The sequence below is a fragment of the Pithys albifrons genome, chromosome 14 (assembly GCF_047495875.1).
Source record: "Pithys albifrons albifrons isolate INPA30051 chromosome 14, PitAlb_v1, whole genome shotgun sequence".
Lineage (NCBI taxonomy): Eukaryota > Metazoa > Chordata > Aves > Passeriformes > Thamnophilidae > Pithys > Pithys albifrons.
Genome location: NC_092471.1, coordinates 12,680,979 through 12,700,227, shown reverse-complemented (window position 1 = coordinate 12,700,227; position 19,249 = coordinate 12,680,979). Strand labels below are relative to the sequence as shown.

General features: G+C 45.5%; 1 protein-coding gene across 5 annotated transcripts in view; it reads right to left on the bottom strand.

The window, feature by feature from the left end:
• PAK3 (p21 (RAC1) activated kinase 3) overlaps positions 1 to 19,016 on the bottom strand; it is a 133,045-nt gene extending 114,029 nt beyond the window's left edge. Inside the window, exons 1-2 of one of the 5 annotated variants that reach the window (XM_071569093.1) lie at positions 8,508 to 8,660; positions 3,212 to 3,265 (exon numbers count right to left, since the gene is read on the bottom strand). The gene's annotated coding sequence lies outside the window, so the exon portion shown is untranslated. Of the gene's footprint in view, positions 1 to 3,211; positions 3,266 to 8,507; positions 8,661 to 18,617; positions 18,637 to 18,812 lie in introns of those variants that run through there. The other 4 variants (XM_071569094.1, XM_071569089.1, XM_071569096.1 and 1 more) reach the window with 4 other exon arrangements.
• Positions 19,017 to 19,249: the final 233 nt, after the last annotated feature.

The following is a 19,249-nucleotide window of genomic DNA, read 5'->3' as shown; positions in this document are numbered from 1 at the left end:
ACTGCCCCCATTTCCCCTCTGAAGGGTTGGGGGCAGAATTCCCCACCTGAAGCCACCTTGTAAAGTTCTCCTTGTTGGTACAGAAAAATCAAAGGTGAGCAGTTCAGATCTATATAGACCCTGTGAAACTGAAAACAGCTGAGAATAATGAAGGCCACAGCTGCTGCAGACCAGTAAAGGAGAAATCACTCCCTAGGAGTTCTTAGCAACTCCCCAGAAGTTTCTTGAGAACTTCTCAGGATTCCCACAGCACACCGGAGATGTTCCCGAAAACAGTCAGGATGATTTCACCAAACCCCTGGACTTGTGAGATATGAACCATAACCAATTAGAGTTTGCAGTTAGATGGTGTGAGGTTCAATTTAGCCAATAGAACGTAGCTTTAACCCTATTTAAACTGTGTGCAGTGTGTAATAAATGGCATTCGCTTGATCACATTGATCTGGGGCGTGGTGTCCTTTTCCCTCCACGTTATTTATTGTTTACTTTAGTTCTCCTGGGAATGGCAGACCTTTCCTGCCTCAGTGGATGCCCAGGAGCATGGACTATCCTTCTGATTACAAAGACAGGTCTTTCTGCCTGAGACATCCTAGGCATTTCTCAGAAGTCCCTGTGTGGCTCAGAGCAGTTACCTTTAAAAGTAATATCATTTTAATTTGCTCAAGGACACTTTGTGGTGCCATTAAAGTTTCTCTCCAGCAAACATGCTATTACACAGCTTGGAAATTTAATTTATTAAACAATGTGTACAATTTCTTTCAGCAGCTAATCAAGCACAGAGGAAAATGATCTGCCTGACACTCTTGCTTAGTTCAGTGACCCTTCCAAGAAGCTCTGAAGCCTCTGTGCAGGCAAACAGCCCCATCCTTCCCCCCTACTACACCTCTTCTGACCATGCAGAATGATTCTGTGCAGGAGATCCTCTCAAAGAGCAGATGCTGCAACTTAGACACCCCACAGCTGACTGCCCTCAACACTGCCTTTGCTTCAGAGCTGCCAAGCTGTTAGCACCAGTAAAATATTACTACATCTTCAAATCCTGCTGTGTGGTTTTCCTTGAAGATGCCTCTTGGCAGATAATTTTGATAGTCCAGTCCCTTGTATGCAATAAGGTCTTTCTGCTGTTATCCATGGCACACTTTTCCAGTCTGAATTTCTCCTTTCTCTCTCAAAGTAAAATAGAGATGGAAATGACTGATCAGGTTTTCTGATGAGATTTTTCAGACCTCCTTCTCTATTTCTCTGTGTAAAAGTATCAAAAAATAATATGAAAAATTAGCAAACTTGTTAATTTGCCACACTTTTCTGAGCCTGTCAATACCAATTTCCATTTTCTTCTTCTTTCAATTTTTTATAACATCATTCCTACAAATAAAGGGTTAAACTGAATCACAGCTTAGTCCATTCCAAATTATATTGCTGAAATGAGGGGAAAAAAAGTCAATCTTGGGGGGGATCAATGCTTTGCTTCTACAGAATAAACAACCCAAATCAGCAGTTTGCTAATTTATCACTGCTCATTTCAAAAAGAAGCTTTATTGGACGTGCAATACCTTTTGTTTCCCAGGAAATGGAGGGCTGGCCTTGCCTCTCCTACAAAGAATGAGAGAGGAGAGAGAGCAAGTTCACCCAAAATGATCTGACAGCTCTCAGTGTTACTAATGATACTTCAATACAAGCAGTTCCCTGATTGTATCACCAGAAGAAGTCACTGATAAAGGACACCAAGAGGCAATATCCCCTGTGCAGACTGGGGGCATCAGGTAAATTTCTTCCTTGTGCTCTCAAGTGCCCAGGGCTTATCGGCAAGGCCATGTATGGGGACTATGTCACCTTGTCAGGAAAAGAGTCTGGACCTGCAGAGGCAAAAGACAACTGAATCCCCAGAGCTCAGCTGAGTCAGTCATTTAACAGGAGCCTTGTTAGCTGCATTACATCAGTCATGCAGGAGGTCTCTCCCTCTCACTCCTGGAGCTCCTGGAGGGCACACCTGTGTGGGGGCTCTGCTGGGATCACACAGGTGGACCCTCACACTGCAGACATAACCACCCAGACAGATGTATTTTGTAGCCTCCTCCACACACCTCATGAGTGATGAACCCAAAGGAAAAGTTTAAAGTGCCTACAGCTCCAACTCTGCCAGAATCCTCCCGCAAGTTTCAACACTGCTGTAGTTCAGCTCAAAATGCACAGCAGTGTTTTGACACAAACCCTGTCAGCAATGAGCAGGAGCAGCTTCACCTCTGCCATGGCCAAAACTCGGCCTGAGCCCCAGGGCAACCCTCCCATGCAGGGAGCAGCCCCCCAGCTGTCCTGCTCCCTACTCCTCAGAGGGGCTGGGAAAGCAGAAATCCTTCTGATCTTCTGTGAACGAGCCCTCTGTCACAACCCCATCTTCCAAGGACCAGGGGGAACACTAATTAAAGGAGCAAATATGGGCTGTTTTTGCATATGCAGCGGCTCCTGCTCCCAGGCTGGATCTCAAACCAGCTGGCTCATTGTGGGGCCAACAGCTGCTGCTTTGTCAGCCTCGCTGCCTGCCCAGCCCAGCACCGGGCGGTGAACACAGAGAGAGATCCCCACCAACACATGCGAGACTCTGCCTGCTCCTCCCTCCAGCAGGCACATCAGCCACCCCTATAAACGGGGTCAGTGTAATTAACCCACTTTGAGCCCCTTTATGCAGAAAAAAGAATACTTCTCTCCTTCTGTGGACACACAGTTTCATCTGCTAGCTACCACTGCATTGTACAGAACAGCTCTCTCCTTTCACTAGAGAGGGATTTTGTGTGCCCTCCACATCCAGGAAGGTCCCCAGCAAACAGAGAAAGGCCTCCTACAACAGGAGAACACGGAGGTGGAAATACCAGCTTATTTCACTGAAAAGCTAAGTAGAATAGTGGAATGAAAGGTGCTTATTCAGAGCACTCTGTTAGGAGGGTTTGGCTTGGCTTGTCATGGAGGGACTTTTGGTTTTCATGTGTATATACCAGTTGGAAAAACTAGCAGGCAGAACATACAGCATGCACCCACATTTAGGACTCTCTTTACTGCTATTCACACATTTCTATTGTCTTCACTCAAAAGCCAAGTCATCTTCTTTCCCCATCACAAAACCTATGAAGTCCAGACAACTTGCTGGAAAAAATGCTTCTATTACAGCATCCTTTAAGCATAAAAAATATCTCAAAGACTGAGCATGTGGACTTACTGATTTGTTGTCAGTAATTCAAACATGGATTCACAAGTTTCATGCCAGACTTACCTGTAAAAAAAAAGAAACAAAATATATTGAGTCTCAAAATTTTATGTTGGGCAATTTTCTCCCCTTTTATTTCTGTTTTTAAATTTTGGGTTATTTTAGAGCTACTGAACATTCAAAGCCTTGAGTGCTTCTCTTCTTTCTGCTTATTTGCTGGCCTTGAACCCGAACTTTCAAAAAAGCCTACCTTCACTCCAAAAAGACCAAAACAGTGTAATTACAGGGAAAGAGTTATCCTTAGATCAAAGCAGAGATGCAGCACTGCCATCCCAGCCTTGAGTGCTCAGTGAGGGGAAGTGCACCAGGTTCAATCAGTGACCTTGGGGTAAAAGCTGGAATATCACTAACCCCCAGCACTTGAAAATCAAGAGTCAGGATTAAAAGCACATACACACAAACAGCAGTCTTGGGGTTGGGGACAGAGGAAGGTTTCTTTTCTTTGGCTCAAATTTCCACTTTCTCTTTCATGGCTGAGAAACACAGGAAATTACTTCCTTAAGGGATGCTGAGACTTTCCCCTGAATCCAAGAGCTGAGGCCTTAAGGAAAACCTCAAAACAGCAACATTTGTAATAAAATAACACTGTAAGACACAAAATTAAGACATTACACCAGTATCCACAACCCCCCTTCTTCAAACAAAGACAAAATTCCCCATTTCCTCAGTTTTACTTCAGAATATTCCCCAGAGAAAGATCCTCTCTGGCTTCCCTTTGCTATCGTGTGTTTTCCCCTGCTTCCCCCTCCCTTTAACCTAATTTGTTCCTTAGATGTAAATCTCAGCTATGCTGATTTCATAAGCAGTTCATAATATTTTTACATTAATATTTTACATTGTAAAAGACCAAAAACACTGCATGAAGAAGACCCTACTGTGATTTCTTGTTGCTGCCTCAGAGAAGATACTGTTGTTTAACACAGCCCACATGTACCAAGCCATAGGGCAGGTGTGGTACAGCTCTGTGTGTGCCGTGGATCTGCATTTCTTCTCTCCACCCCAGCTGGGCATGTCTGACTACTGGACCCCAGGCATGATTTTAATGGGTGATTTTTATAGGTGTGACAGCTGGAGCAAAGTACTTAGCACGTGTGAAAATCAGGTCTCTTGGCTCCAAAGCCAACCTGGGCATTCAAAAACCATTGCTCAGATCCTAAAAAATAATGAGATTGGCTTAGAAATAAAGATGGGTTTAGATATTATGGGGTTTATTTGCCTTATGGTGTTTATGTCTTTTGCAGCTTCAAGTCTTCTTTTTTTCCTTCAACAAGGAGAATTAGAAACTGTCTTTTAAACGAAAACAGATAGTCTTCCCATAAATCACCTGACTTCTGGAGCTAAGATTTTAGGAAAAATACACAACCTGATCAGACTGATGATTCATAGTGACTAGCAGAACACATCCACATTAGAAGCATGTTTTCCTGTACAGGTTTTTCCAGCTAAAGGTGTTGGAATTGCCCTCTCCCCTTGTGGATGCTGTTACCCAGTCTCTCCCAGTTATCACAAAGGGGAATACCTACATTCAATAATCAAACACATTTGCACTTGGACATACACATTTACACAAAGTGTATTTCAGAGGAAACCTCTTACACTGTTAGAATTGTCACACTCACTTCATGCAGCTCAAACACCAGGAGAGTCTGTGCCCTTTGGCTGTGTGAAAGAGACATCAAGGCTCTACCAAATCCATCAATGTCTCCCCAGGTTTGGGATGTGAGTGTCATCATCAAAAATCCTGAAGTCTTTGGGAGGCCTTGATTCAAAAATTTCCAAAGCTCTGAGGAAGATCTAAGGTAAGATTTAGCCTTGTATCTTACTCATTTTGAGGATGGGAGATGAGGGAGCAGAACATTAATTGTATGTATCCCAATATATCAGCATGTCTAAGCCAACCTCCTCCTCCAGCACTCTCATCCATGTGTGACAAACCAGGCCTAGGCTGATAAAAGCCTTCCAGACATCAGAGGGGATGACCAGTGGCACACTATGGATGGACTTGGAAGTTCCCTCTTGAATTAAAAAATGCAAATGCAGAGGGGATTTTTAACATACATTTATATATTTCAGCCTTGCCACATTCTTTGAGCTTTGCTGTTGAATTCTTTTCAGGGAGAATGGGGGTGGCAAGAGGATGTGCCTATTAGAGTAAATAAATACAAGCTTGGCATGAGACAAGACTCCATCCAGCCTCTCAGAATGCCAAGCTGGCAGGAAGGTCACACTTCCATCTCCTGCCATTTAAGGGAGCAAGTCATGTCCTTGCACTCTTTTGGTGGCTGCACATCAATGTTTGTAGGACAGCACTGCTCAGCAGCAGCCTGGCAGGACAGTAACATTTGGTGCTGTAGATCACCCTAGAAAGCAAGATGGCTGAGACACACAGCAGGTTACTACGATGAAAGATTTCAAGAGCCATCATGGCTTTTTCCAAGTGATTCTTCCAAGGCATAAGTCTGTCTCCTTTTCCAAATATTTGCTTGGAGGTAGAGCAGCAACATCCCATTGCCACGATGATGCAGAGCCCCACAGGCCAGGGATCAGGACTTGGGAGCTCTTTCATGATGCTTTACTTCCAGCACTATAAAACCAGAATCAGTTTTGGCTGGAGATGGTGTAGCTGAGCACTAATCATGAAGTTAATGACGTTAATTTTCATACCACTTTCCCCTGTGTTGGATAACTTAAGGACATTCAGCTCTCAGTGCAATCAGAGATGGAGTTACACAAAGGTGGAGAAAATAGGATGTACAGCCACAGCAAAAGAAAAATGAATGCAGGATCAAAGATCATCACAATCAATCCTGCTTAAGATAATCTGAGAGGCCAATCTTTATATAACATAGTTTGGGAAGAGAGATACACACTCACTGCCTCCCTTTTCTCCCTGCAAACTCCCCATGCTGCTCTAATAAGAGTCCCTGGTTGAACAAACTAAACACACACAGCTTTTCAAAGAAGGCATCAATGCCCTAATATAAATAATCCTTTAAACCCTTGTGCATTGCAGCACTTGCTGGGCCTTAGGCAGGGAGAAAACAAGACAAACTGCAGCTGTGAAATATGAAGTAAGACAGGAATGAGAAAACATTCCTTTCTCCTGAGAAAGCACATGCAGAGCTGCAAGCATTTTGATCTACCAGTTTAAATTAGGCCTTGCAAATCAGCTGCCTCATACACACAGAGCTGGGAAAGAGCTCTAGCTGAGCACATGCAGTACAGACCTGCAAGCAGAAGGTGTCCCAGCAGCACCAGGAGATGAACAGAACCAGCAGGAGGAAAACAGCTCTTCCCAGCTCCTTTGCTGTTACTGTTTTTTTCAGCTTTCTTCTTTGCCTGTATTCTGCTAGAACTTTTTCTGCTTAGAAAGGAACCATGACTGTGCAAGGACAGATATCACATCACAAGATGTTTTTTAAGGTCTAAATATGTTTTAATCTGCAGATATAAGGTGAGTACTCATGAGAATTCTGGGAAAGGAGAAGCTGGTCATTGGGCAGAATATATTGTAGCTTTGCTTTCCAGCTAACACTCATCCCAGCGTGGCCAGGTACACTCAGCTCAGGTGCTCTATTAAAAGCACTTTTGCTCAGCCTTTCCCTGATTTTGCAAAGTGGGAGAAAGGTGCTCCCACTGCTGTTGTAATTAGTAGCTTCCAGAGCCCATCCCCTGTGTCTAACTCTATGTTACCTCTGAAAAAGTGTGAACAAACAAGTTCCAACTTCCTAGTGCCAGTCCCTGGTTAACCATGAAGGTTTGATTCCCACTGGGACATCACACCAAGCAGCAGCAAGTTCAGGGAGAAGGAGAGGAGGTCAGTTTTCCAAAGTCTTTGTGTAACACTGACATCTCAGCATCTTAAAATACCTACCCAGGAACCAAGTCCTTTGCTCAGTTTAAATCAAGTCAGAAATAGAAAAATAATCATGATGAAAGCTGAGCCACTATCAGGATCCAGAGCCTCCAAGAGCCATCCTTGTCCTCTGGCCTCCTCAACTGTCCTTCCCATAACAAGGGGAACAGAAGACAACCAGTAGCTGCGAACAATGGAGCAAATGGAATATGCTGTGGCAGTAAGCTAAGTTAACTCAGCTTGAAGGAAACAATATTAGGCATTCCAAAGGAAATAATTACACTCTCCCTAACTAAATCTGTCACTCTACAGAGTTTTGCACAGAAGAACCAAGACTTGCCCATTGCAGTCCTGCCATCTTTGAATATATCTCACTTCACAATTTATTTTTAACCTCTCTGGACACAAAGTTCCCCTTGCTGTTGTCTGTATACATGTACAAATGGGTCTTCTTGAAGATGGAGACTTCCAGGCTGTGACCAAGGCTCGGAAGGTTGTCTAGCACTGCTGCAGTCTCTCCGAGAGCTTCTGGGTTATGCAGAAATGTTATTTCACAACTTTTCAAAGAACCTCAATAGTTTTTGACAGATATCCCTACATCTCATGGAAGCACCAGCATGCTAACCAAACTATTTTTCCTATCCAGTCAATGAAGACAAGCATATGGAACACAGCACTGACATGTGCAGACACCAACTCCTAATTTCTAACAGTAGTTGCTTCTGGCCATTTCTGATGTCCCTCACTCATCAGAACATGGTTGGTGCTGTCAATTGTCTTCCAGTAGAGTAGCACATGTTATTTCTAGGGAAGAAACTAAAAACATACTTCAAAAGTGTTCAATCAACCCTGTCAGTACATTTAGCAAGAGAAGAAACAAATAGGAACACCAGACATGAACTTGAATGGTTTACCGTTTCACACCATGTACTGCTGTAATTATCAGAGTATACAGGCAACCTACAAGCAGAGCAGAGTTTTTTGGTCAACCACTGGAAGAGATTGGCATTCCAGATAATAAACATTTCTTTAAGTCCTCTCTGCTGTGCATTTACATAAAGCCCCCCTGCAGATACACTTCAGTCCCAGCTTGTGTGAGCTGAAGGTAGTGCACACAAGATTGGAGATGACAACTATTTTGCTTCATGGCACTTTTTGAGGTTTAAATATTTCAGTGCCTTCTACAATGAGTTAAAACCAAAACTATTTCAGTGTTTTATTGCTGCAGAATCATTCTGAAGCATCATCCACATTTAAATCAGGACATAGAAACCCAGAAACCTTAAGGAGTGCAAACACGTGCCATTTAAATAGCACACTCTTTTCTAAAATATATATGTAATATTACAGATCCACCTCTGCTGAATTTCACTGGACATTGGCACAACTTACATGAATGCTGACATCAAAGAGAAGCCTCCTCATTGTCTTCATTTAAGGGAAACAGGCCCAGCTTTGTATTTCCAACACCCAGATGAAGCAAAGGACAGTACTGAAGAACACCCCTGTTGTCTCTGTTGTATTGTCAAGTGTTTGAGACAGGGATGGGAAAGAACCAGCACTGTGCAACAATCCCCTTCCACAGTGTAATTAACTCTCATTTTCCCTGGCCCTGGAGTGCTTGTCTCCCTCACCCATAACTGAAAGAAACAACAGAAAGCTCTGGAGGGAAGGGAGGGGACAAAAGCAGCTGCTGAGAGTTTTTCTCCCTGGCTTTACTGCTTGCTTAGGTAACTGGCTATTTCTTTTCATCACAGAGGTCACTAGAAATAAATTCTGCACACACATCAAGTTGCAACAGAGCAGTCAGGAGAGTAAGACTCCAAACCCCAAAATTACACCCTCACTGGATCACCCAACAGCCTTGGGCAACCTGTTCCTTTCCCAAACTGCCATAAAGTGCTCCTTCACCAGGACACCACCAAAAGCTTGACATCAGCAGAGACCACATTGCTTTACCATGGCCTCACTGCTGCCCCACACCCCTTCAGTTCCCCTTCCACCCTCACTGTGAGAGTCTGGGGCTGCACCTGGCACAGCCCTAATGCTCACAGTGCCAACCCAGGCCTGGGGAGCCGAGGCACAGCACTGCCCACACCTTGCTTCCTCACCTGCAGAGTGCAAGCCAAGGTGCTGTTTCCCATGGAAGGCTGCAGAGCAGGTGCCAGCTCGGGAGCAGCCCCACACCCCTGACAGGGGTGGAGCAGAAGACATGCAAGTTCTGAGCTGTGTGCTCTGCCTCTCCGGACACCACCGACCCCGCAGCAGGGCAGAAGGACCTGACTTGCTGGGTGCCACTTGAACTATCCTGACTTGTACCTCATGGGCACTTGATAATGAGCAATCTAAGTACTCACATGCTGAACAGAAGGAGGAATTGCTTTCTAATTAGAGCCCTGGACACCAAAAGAACCATATAGCTAATAAGCACAAACAGAATCATCATTAGAGGAGACTTTATTAGGTACTTACTACTGAGATTGTAGCCATTTGTCCTGACAATAAGCTTGGGCAAAACTGATGCGTGGTGTCCTTTAAACCTCAACTGGTTTAATTAGACTAGTTGCGGATATTTGATACCACAACCCTTTAGCCTCTCTAAAAATAATCACAGTGTATGTCCTATTTATTAATTTTGATTTATATCAAGACAGTCTTCTGTTTCTCTGGGGGGTATTTATGAAAGTTAAAATGCAGACACAGCCAATAAATCCATCCAGTACATAATGAAATGACCTTCCAAGGAAGTAAAACCCCATCACCCTGAAAATCCAGAGAAGCCTTTGTTGGATTTGCTGAAGGTAACTCCAGTTTGAAAGAAGGCATCTCTGCCTAAGAGGTTGGAAAAAGTGGTGGCTATCATGTTTGAATGTATTATTAAAAGTGACAGTTATCTCTGCATGCTTACAATTGGAACTTCTGATTTCCTAGACTATAACAAATGCACTGCTGCTGTTCTGGATGGCCTGGCACTAATAAAGCAAACCAATTTTGAAAGCCCAAGGCTGGGACCTCAGGGACAGCAGATGGTGCCCAGGATACCCATTCTCACATTAGCATAAGAATAGTATGGAGTGGGTCACAGATTGCCTTCAAGCAAGCTTTCAGTTGTCCACACAGTCTCTGCTTCCTACCAAATGAGACAACAGCACTGTTTGGGATTTTTAATTTAGGTAATCGGTGCTTCATTACGTAAAATGTATTTCACAAGCAAGACAAGCAATACAGAAATTCATCTCCTTTGTAACAACTTGCACTCCATAAGCACCTTATTCAAACTTCAAACACACATCAGAAGGAAATGAACAGCCTTTGTTCATGTGCATTAAAACACTTGGACAAACGACATGAGTTCTTAAAATTAGACTTTTTTTCCTTAAATTGCTTCTAATTTTGTATGCAATCAATTGCAGCTGTAATTGCTTGTAAGCACAACTGGTATATTCATTGATATCCAACTTCACACTCTCATTGAGAATCAGAACAAATTCCAGCGAGAAAATTTGGAAACTGCCTCAAATTCTTTAAAAAGAGCATGAAATCCACATGCTTACCTGGGCTGAAAATTAAGACTGTCCTGATCTCAAAAGAGGCAAAACTTCACCCCATTTCTAATTTAAGCCTCAAAGTTAAGTAAAAAGCAGCCAAGGTCTGGGGTCTCCACAGAGAAGTCCAGATCAAGACTCAGCATACCCTAAGCAAACTTTCACAAGATATTTTTCCCTTTCTGGAAAACATAAGTAAGTTCCACTTTAAATAAGGTGTTTCACACAATGTGTGTTTGGTATCTGAACATCAGTAATGAACACAGCATTCGTGCTTAGATGTCTGTCTTCTTGGCTGAATTAATTCAGATTTCTGAATTAATTAGTTAATAATTAATTTATGATTTCTGAAAATATGACTGCCGTCCTTTTATGGTTGACACTTTGTGCCCCCTGGACAGGGATGCTAAGATGGCTGGTTATTCCTCAAGAGAATATATCAACTCCACTCATCACATGCATCAGGCAAATCAAACCTGGAAAAGGTACACGAAGAAGCCAGTTTATGAAAAACCAGGAAGCTCATTAATTAAGAGATGGCATAACACCTCATAAGCTCTCTGCAAGAAAGGTACAGAAGGGCAGAGCTCATTTCATTTTTTTTCTTCATCCAAGATACATGGAGAAAAAAAATTTCCACTCGGAAACCCAAGGGATTAAAGAGGAGCTAAAAGAATCCCCACAGGTATCATGTGCCCACGTACCTCTTCCCCATCACTGCACTTACTCTAGGAAATTGCAGTCATGGCTTCACTTGCTTGGATCCCTCTTGATATCCCCATGATGGGAACTTCTGAAGCACAGACTGGTATTAAAAATCTGCAGTGTCCAGTAGATGGTTAACCTTGCTCTAAGTCAACAGTGCAGAGCTCTAGGGATGACGGTCCATGGATTCTCTGGGATGGATCTTGGCAGGCTCAGCAAGCCCTTGGCTTCCCAAGCTGCTCTCCAGAACAAGCCTGACAAAGAGCGAGCAAAGGCAAGTCACTCCACACCACAGGCACACCCCAGATTCCAGACATGGGTGATGGTAAAGCAGCTGAGAATTACAGATTTACACACAACACAAACTGGCACAAGGAACAGACGAAAATCTTGTGTTGATGTTGCTGTTCTTGTTTCTCATGTAACACAGTTTTCATTCCCTAAAGCCAATGTACTAATTGCCAACTGAAAATAAGTCATCTCATCATCTCACTTGAATAAATACCAATAGTTCTTGAGCTTGACTGGAAGATTCAAGAAGCCAAATCTGGGCAGTGAAAGCAAATAACTATTTCTGTGTGTTGCTCAGCACCTTTCCTGCTATATGAACTGCTCGAAAATTATGAATTCTCTGGAAACACAATGGAATTCGGGAAAGCTTTTGAATAAACTGGAGGATGTTTTGGGTCACAAGATCACTGGACTCTACTGAATTACGAGGGTACTTTCCCAGATAAGGAGTTCAGAAGGTGGCTGAGCATTTCATAGTTTACAGATGAAATATGAAGAAACAAGGACAGGGACTGAAAGCTGGTTCCCTATGTAACCTTACACAGAGCTGCTTAGGGTTTATTTTTCAGAACTCCTGAGCTTCAAGAATTTCAATTTTCATTGATCTTCCTTCCAATCAGATACTTCTGGGGGTGGAAGTTCTAGATATTATACCAAACAAGAATTTATAAACTTGCCACTGGAACGTGGCCCACTGGGAAGACCCTCTGCTCAATCCTCAGCATTGTTTAATGTAAATCTGGCAGCATTTCTTGACACTACCTTTGGGGAAAGAACTTTCCACTGTTGCAGGTGTCTCCTTCTAAGTGGTTCCAGAAGGTGAGCAGATGCAGAGAGGTGGGAACACTTGCTGGAGAGGAAGTGTCATCTCCTCCTGTCAGTGCTAAGACTTCTCACACTTGTCACAGAGTGAGAGTGAGTGATGGAAAGGAGACAAACACAAAAATTACAGTAAAACACCAGGTAAAGGTACTACACTGCTTTTCTGATGGATATTTACAGCCAGAGAGTGTCTGTAGAAGTACTATTCTAAAATAATCTCTAATATCTAATTTATTCTTCTCAGATTCTGTTAAGCAGCCAAGTTGGGGTAGTCTACATAAAAAGCCCACACTGTAGCTATAGCACTGCAGGCAAGTGCTGAATGTTCTGTACAAACATAAACACTTTCTTGCCTGTAAATCTGCACTCCATCATATTTCTCATTGTTCACTCCTCAGTTCCCAAGATACCAGAATTCCTTCCCTTCTGTGGTTACCTAGAGTTTTCTCATGGAAACAAGCACCAAACACATGACAAAGAAAACAAACAATAGGCAAAAATCCCCCCAAAACAACCCTTCATCTTATTATTCTCTTACTCTTCCCCTGCAGGCTCAGAGCCAAAGACACTCCAGCCACTGGTGAGGAGATCAGTGGTAAAAGTCATTAGCTGTTAGCAGAGGAAAAATTCTTAAAATAAACAGTTCTTCAAGGTATAATTTTTCCCCTGATAAAAATTAAAGAGGGGCAAAGCCAAGAGACCTCTTTATCTCCTCCTTCATTAATTAATAATAAAAGCACCAACCTGAGAATGAAAATGGACAGATTCCTTGATCCCTATGGAAAAACCCCAGAAAACAGGCAAAAGGCTCCTGTCCCATTTGTCACACGGCTGCCACCACTTGTGGATGGTGTGGCAGAAATGAAATCCACACTGTGACAAACCTCGTGTCCTCTGGCGTGGGCACGTGCTCTGCCAGGGCACTCTGTGCTGGAGAACAGCCTGGGCAGGCACTGTCTCAAGTGCCTTTCTGCATATTAAAGAGGAGGATATTCCATTTCAGTCCTTGCAACTGTTAAGGATTTCCAGTGAAATGGTAGTTAAAGACCTGTCAGCCCCAAATGTGCTGCACTTACCGAGCTTTTAAATGATTTGCCTCTAGCTGTCTTTGCAAAGAGTGAAGATAATACACAGCATCCTTTTTACAGAGATCTCAAAGAGATAAATAAAAATAATTTTCTGTCTGGAAGAGGCAAAGTGTAGGGAGGTTAAGTGAGCAATCCAGGCTCACACAGCAAGGCAATGGGAGAATCAGGGACAGAATCCCAACAAGCTGATACAGTCCTGTGACCTCAGCACTGAACAGGTATTTTCCTGTACTTACGACCCTCTTTGTCAGGTAAGTTTGTCCTGACAATGTGTACTCCAAAGAGTGACCAGGCTGCTCTGGGAGTCCCTGCTGCAGGAGAGAAGGTTCCTTCAGGAACAGCCTTTCCAGAGCTTCTTCTAGAGGTCAGCAATTTCTTACTTTCTTGTTTGCTTTTGGGCTCTTCCTGACTTTTCATTTAATCTGAAGGATTCGATTCACTGCTTCTCAGTAATAAACTGTATTCCTTGAAAGGGCTCATCAAACTTTGATGAGGCCCTTGAGCAACGGGAAAACTGATGAGATACATTAAGGGTTAGGTGTGGAGTAAAACTGAAGATTAGGGCAAAAACTCCTACCGAGTTCAATGGAATTATGATTGGGATTTCTATGCATATCTTTTCCCACTGCTCTAATCCATATTTTTATGTATTTGTATAATTACCTCAGCACCCTGAAAGAGGGAAATGTAACCTCTCCTATGCCTTTACTGAGCTTCTCTGCAGTTGTCAGAATTACCTTACCCTTTCCCACAGCAATTTGTCACTTCTGCAGTGTTTGATGCTCATGGTCACAAACTGCCCTGCAGAAAATGCTGCCAGTTGATGGTATCCAAGGTCTGAAGTTTGGGAAACTGCTGACACACTGGTCAGTGACTTTGCTTGGGGCACAGTCCAACAGTGCAGTATAAGGGAAGGAAGTGTCTTACACCACACAAATATGACAGGATGGATCCACTCCAAAATCAAATTAATTCCTTAGGGGAAAAACATGCCAACCAATGGGGTTCATGACTTGAAACTGCAAGAGGCTTACAGAAAGCCCCACAGGTGGAAGAAGACACATTAATTCAGCCCTTCATCCAGTCCTGTAACACAGTCCACAGTCTGTCACACAATGTTGGATTCGAAGGCAGGATTTAGGAGACAGGTTCATTGTAAGGCTACAGCTGTGCCAAGCTTAACTTCACATCAAAGCAAGCCACATGAAGACCTTAGTGCACTACATATGCTCTCACACTACCACTATCACTGCCTCCAAAACCCTGCCTCAACAAGGTCTAGTCAGAGAAAAAAATTCAGAATATAGAAAAAAATGTAAGGCTGCCTGCAATGTGCAGCAGCTATGAAAGGCCCTTTTCACATCTCTTCTATTCTCACTTTCTCTCTAATCAGTCTATCTATCTATCTATCTATCTATCTATCTATCTCTATCTATCCATCTATCTATCCATCTATCTATGTCTACCAAGATGCCAGACTCTTCAAAGAGACGGTACAGTGAAATACAACAAACACAAACTGAAACATGGGGAATATTTTTTTTCATGAAGTGATGGTTTCATCATGGATGGTCAAACACTGAAATTCCATCCGAGAGGCAGTAGGATCTCCACTTTCAGAGATACTGTTAATTTAACTGAACAAAGCCCTGCTAAAAATTGGTCTTGTTTTGAGCAGCAGGTTGGACTAGATCACCTCCACAGGTCATGTCCATTCTAAATTATCCTATGATTTTTCTCAGGTGTACTTGGAACCATACCTTAAGGCTTTAATAAATATTAATACCTTTCTATAATACGTAAGCTGACCCTCTGCACTGATCCAAAATGAAGACAGGCTGCTGCTGCTCAGCTAAGATGAGTAATAGCAGAACCCACAAAATACCCACAACAGTCAGCACCCACACTGGAGAGCTCTACACTCAGAAACCTTCTCCAGTGCACTCAATGGACACTTCAGCCACCATGAGATGTGTCCAGGGAGATGCTGTCCATACCCACTGTGCTCAACACACCAGGACCCTGTGACTACAGACAATTGGTTCCATATGAAACCTTCTAGAATGTGATGCACCAGAAGAAAGAAAGATCAAAATAAATCTTATATGATCTCAAAAGGCGTCTTATTCTATCTGAAGGGCTAAGGCTTCAACTTGGCAATTTTAAGGCACTCGTTTAATCTTAGAGAGCACTGTGAGAGACTGGGACTATTTACATATACTGGAATGGTTATGATCTGATGATTTGAAGTGATATTTATTGATGCCCAAAGGTATTTTTGGGCCCATACTTTCTTCACTGTCTGTCTGTTTTCATGTAGCTGTTTTGCCAACCACTGACAATCTGTTTAGAAATATCATGGAACACGAAATCTGGAGGTGTATCAGTGTGTGAGTGTCCACTCCAAAACCCCTGTGAAAATAACCTTTGGGGATGGCAAACGGCCAGAGATTCAGCCTGAAGCCAGCTAAGACATGAATACATATTCATGGCGGTTAAGGATTTTCTATTTAATACCATTCTGCTAATGCAGATAAACATTCAGATTTCCTTGGCTCCGGGAGAGTAAACCCAGTTTAAAAGAGAAATTCATACAACAGCATTCCAATAACATTGCCATTGCTGGGAGGGGTTTGGGGCAAGGTGTTATACTAATTTTTAAAGACAAAGATGAAACATCTGCAATTCAAACACTGACATCAGCAAACAGAAGCAGAAAGATTCATGCTTCCCCACAGCTCCCTGCATCGCTGCTGCCTCTTTGCAGAGGGATGGCTGTGCCTGTACCACACTGCTCAGCACTGGGCTGCACTTCTGCCTTTGAGGACAGTATTTCATTAGCAGGTAAAGCACCTCTCACTTATTCTGACATCTTTACAATGAACAATATCATTCAAAGTTAGGATTTTAATACTTTTGCTCCCACCCACTGCTCAGCCTTATCTATGTTAAGGCAAATGTTTACATGGTGTAAATCCCAAGCTCATCATTGAGTGTAACCAACTCTGAAGTAATGACTGCCTTCACAAGACTCAGTTTACACAAAAGATACATAGTTGAGTTAGACTGCACCATGCTATTGCAGCTGTTAACCATGTTACAGCAGCAGATCTACACAACCAACTAACTAGGCAAAAGCAGGGCAGAACTTCCAAAGTACAAGGCTCAGCTACAAGAATACATCAAAGCACACTGGAATTCACGATGTTCAGTTGTTAGACAGCAAATATAAATTTAAAAAGGCAAATTAAGATGAATACAAAGAGAATCAGCACATTTATGATCCCTAGTTAAGAAGTTACCTTCAGCATTAAGAGCTATTGGAATAGCCCTGTCCATTCAGCTCATCAGCCTATCTTTTAAAACATATACCAGAGATCACAGCAGTCAACACATTTATTCTCCCAGTTAAGATATACTTATCCTAAGCTGTCTTTGTATGATCCTGATAATTCTCTCTCATATGAGAATGTCTTCAAGCCATACAAACCACAAGTTTCACATTTGTGAAGAAAACAATTTACACATGGGGGTACAATAGTTTATTAGAGCAGTTACTTCTTTAAAAGAACAGAAAAAAAAGTACGTGCTCCAGCAGCCAGAAAGTCATCCCTGCTGGGACTTCTCTCAGTTTTGGTGACTTTGCTGTAACAAAGTTTTTACACAACCTCAGTGCTCACTGTCTCTGTTGGACAAAATGTGCCCGGAGTCTGCCAGAAGAGAAAACCTGAATGCAGCACTGAAGTGGCAGGAACAGAGGAGGGGGGAGCTCTGCGCCTGACCCAGGATGAGGGCGGCTAATTTAACTCTGCCTTGTTTCAGTAGAAGTCCACAGTGCTCATGTCCACTTCTAATATTCTGTTCACCATTACCAGTGTCTAAACCTGCTCAGCCAGCTGATGGTGATCCCTTGAATTAGGGTATCAGACACTGGGAACGGCTAGACAGGCAGCTGGATATATACGGGGAGTTTCAGGCTGCGATTGGTTTCCAAGGCAGCCCATTCCACTTAATGTCTTCCTGTGAGTCTGGAAGTGACTCATGCAAAGACACTCAAGGCCACCCCGCTGAACCTCAACATTAAAAATAACAAAAGAAAAGATGGGAATACGTTTGATATGTGAAAAGCGACTGATTTTACGATGCTGGAATGGGAAGTCGCTGAAGGTACAGCTGGCACAGGATTGCACCCAGCTTGACCCAGAGGACGAGCAGCCTGGCTCGCCGGTGCAGCCCCTCGGGCTCCCTCCCTTCCCTTCGCTTGCCCCAAAGTCCCTGCTGCGCTCCCGCAGCGCCAGCCCCGCACAGCGCCGGCCCCGCACAGCACCAGCCCCGCAGCCCAGCCCCGCACAGCGCCGGCCCCGCACAGTGCCCGCCCCGCACAGCGCCGGTCCCGCACAGCACCAGCCCCGCAGCGCCAGCGCCGCACAGCACCCGCCCCGCACAGCACCCGCCCCGCAGCGCCGGCCCCGCACAGTGCCCGCCCCGCACAGCGCCGGTCCCGCACAGCACCAGCCCCGCAGCGCCAGCGCCGCACAGCACCCGCCCCGCACAGCACCCGCCCCGCAGCGCCGGCCCCGCACAGTGCCCGCCCCGCACAGCGCCGGTCCCGCACAGCACCCGCCCCGCAGCACCAGCGCCGCACAGCACCCACCCCGCACAGCACCCGCCCCGCAGCACCAGCCTCGCATAGCGCCGGCCCCGCACAGCACCAGCCCCGCAGCACCAGCCTCGCACAGCGCCAGCCCCGCATAGCACCAGCCTCGCATAGCGCCGGCCCCGCACAGCACCAGCCCCGCAGCACCAGCCCCGAACAGAGTCGGTTCCGCACAGCGCCAGCCCCGCACAGTGCCGGCCCCGCAGCGCCGGCCCCGCAGCGCCAGCCCCGCACAGCGCCGGCCCCGCACAGCGCCCGCCCCGCAGCCCCGGCCCCGCACAGCCCCAGCCCCTCACATTGCCGGCCCCGCACAGCGCACCGCGTCCCGCACCCCCGGGCCCGGCCAGCGCCGCCAGAGCCTCTGCCACAGAGCCCGTTCTCGCCGCAGCCTCACCCAAGCAGCCCCGCACAGAGAGGGGGTTCTGCCGGCTCAGGGTCGGGCCCTGCCGGGGAGCGCCGGCACTGACACAGCTCGGGGCTCCCCCGCAGCCGCAGCCGCGCACGGACGAGCTCCCGGACGGGCTGTGCTGCGGCGCACGGCCGCTGCCCTCGGCCCGGGCAGAGCCAGGCACGGACGCGAAGCACAGACCTTGTCCCGGCCTCTCGGCGGAGCGGGCGGGCTGCGCTGGTCCTGCCGGCCGCGGTGCCCGAGCTGTGCCGGCCGCGCTGCCTCAGCGGCCGCGCATCGGGGCGCTGCCCCCGCACCTCGCCGCGCTGCTCACCGCCCCTCTGCCGGGGCACAACAACGGCGCGGGGGGAACCTTCCTATTATTATTATTCTAATATATTCTGGGGGCTTGTGGTTCCTGCAGCCAGGCGGAAGTGAACCCGCTTTCGCCCCCCTCCTCCTTCCGCGATGCTCCGGGGGTGGATGCGGGCGGGCTCCGCTCCCGAGACACGGCTGCCCGCACCGCGTCCCGAGCCCTTGGTCCCCGGGCGGGGTGGGGTGGTGTTGCTGTTCCCGAGAGACAGAGGTTGCTTTGGAGGCAAAAGGGGGGATCATTTTCTCCCCTGCAGGGAGGGGCG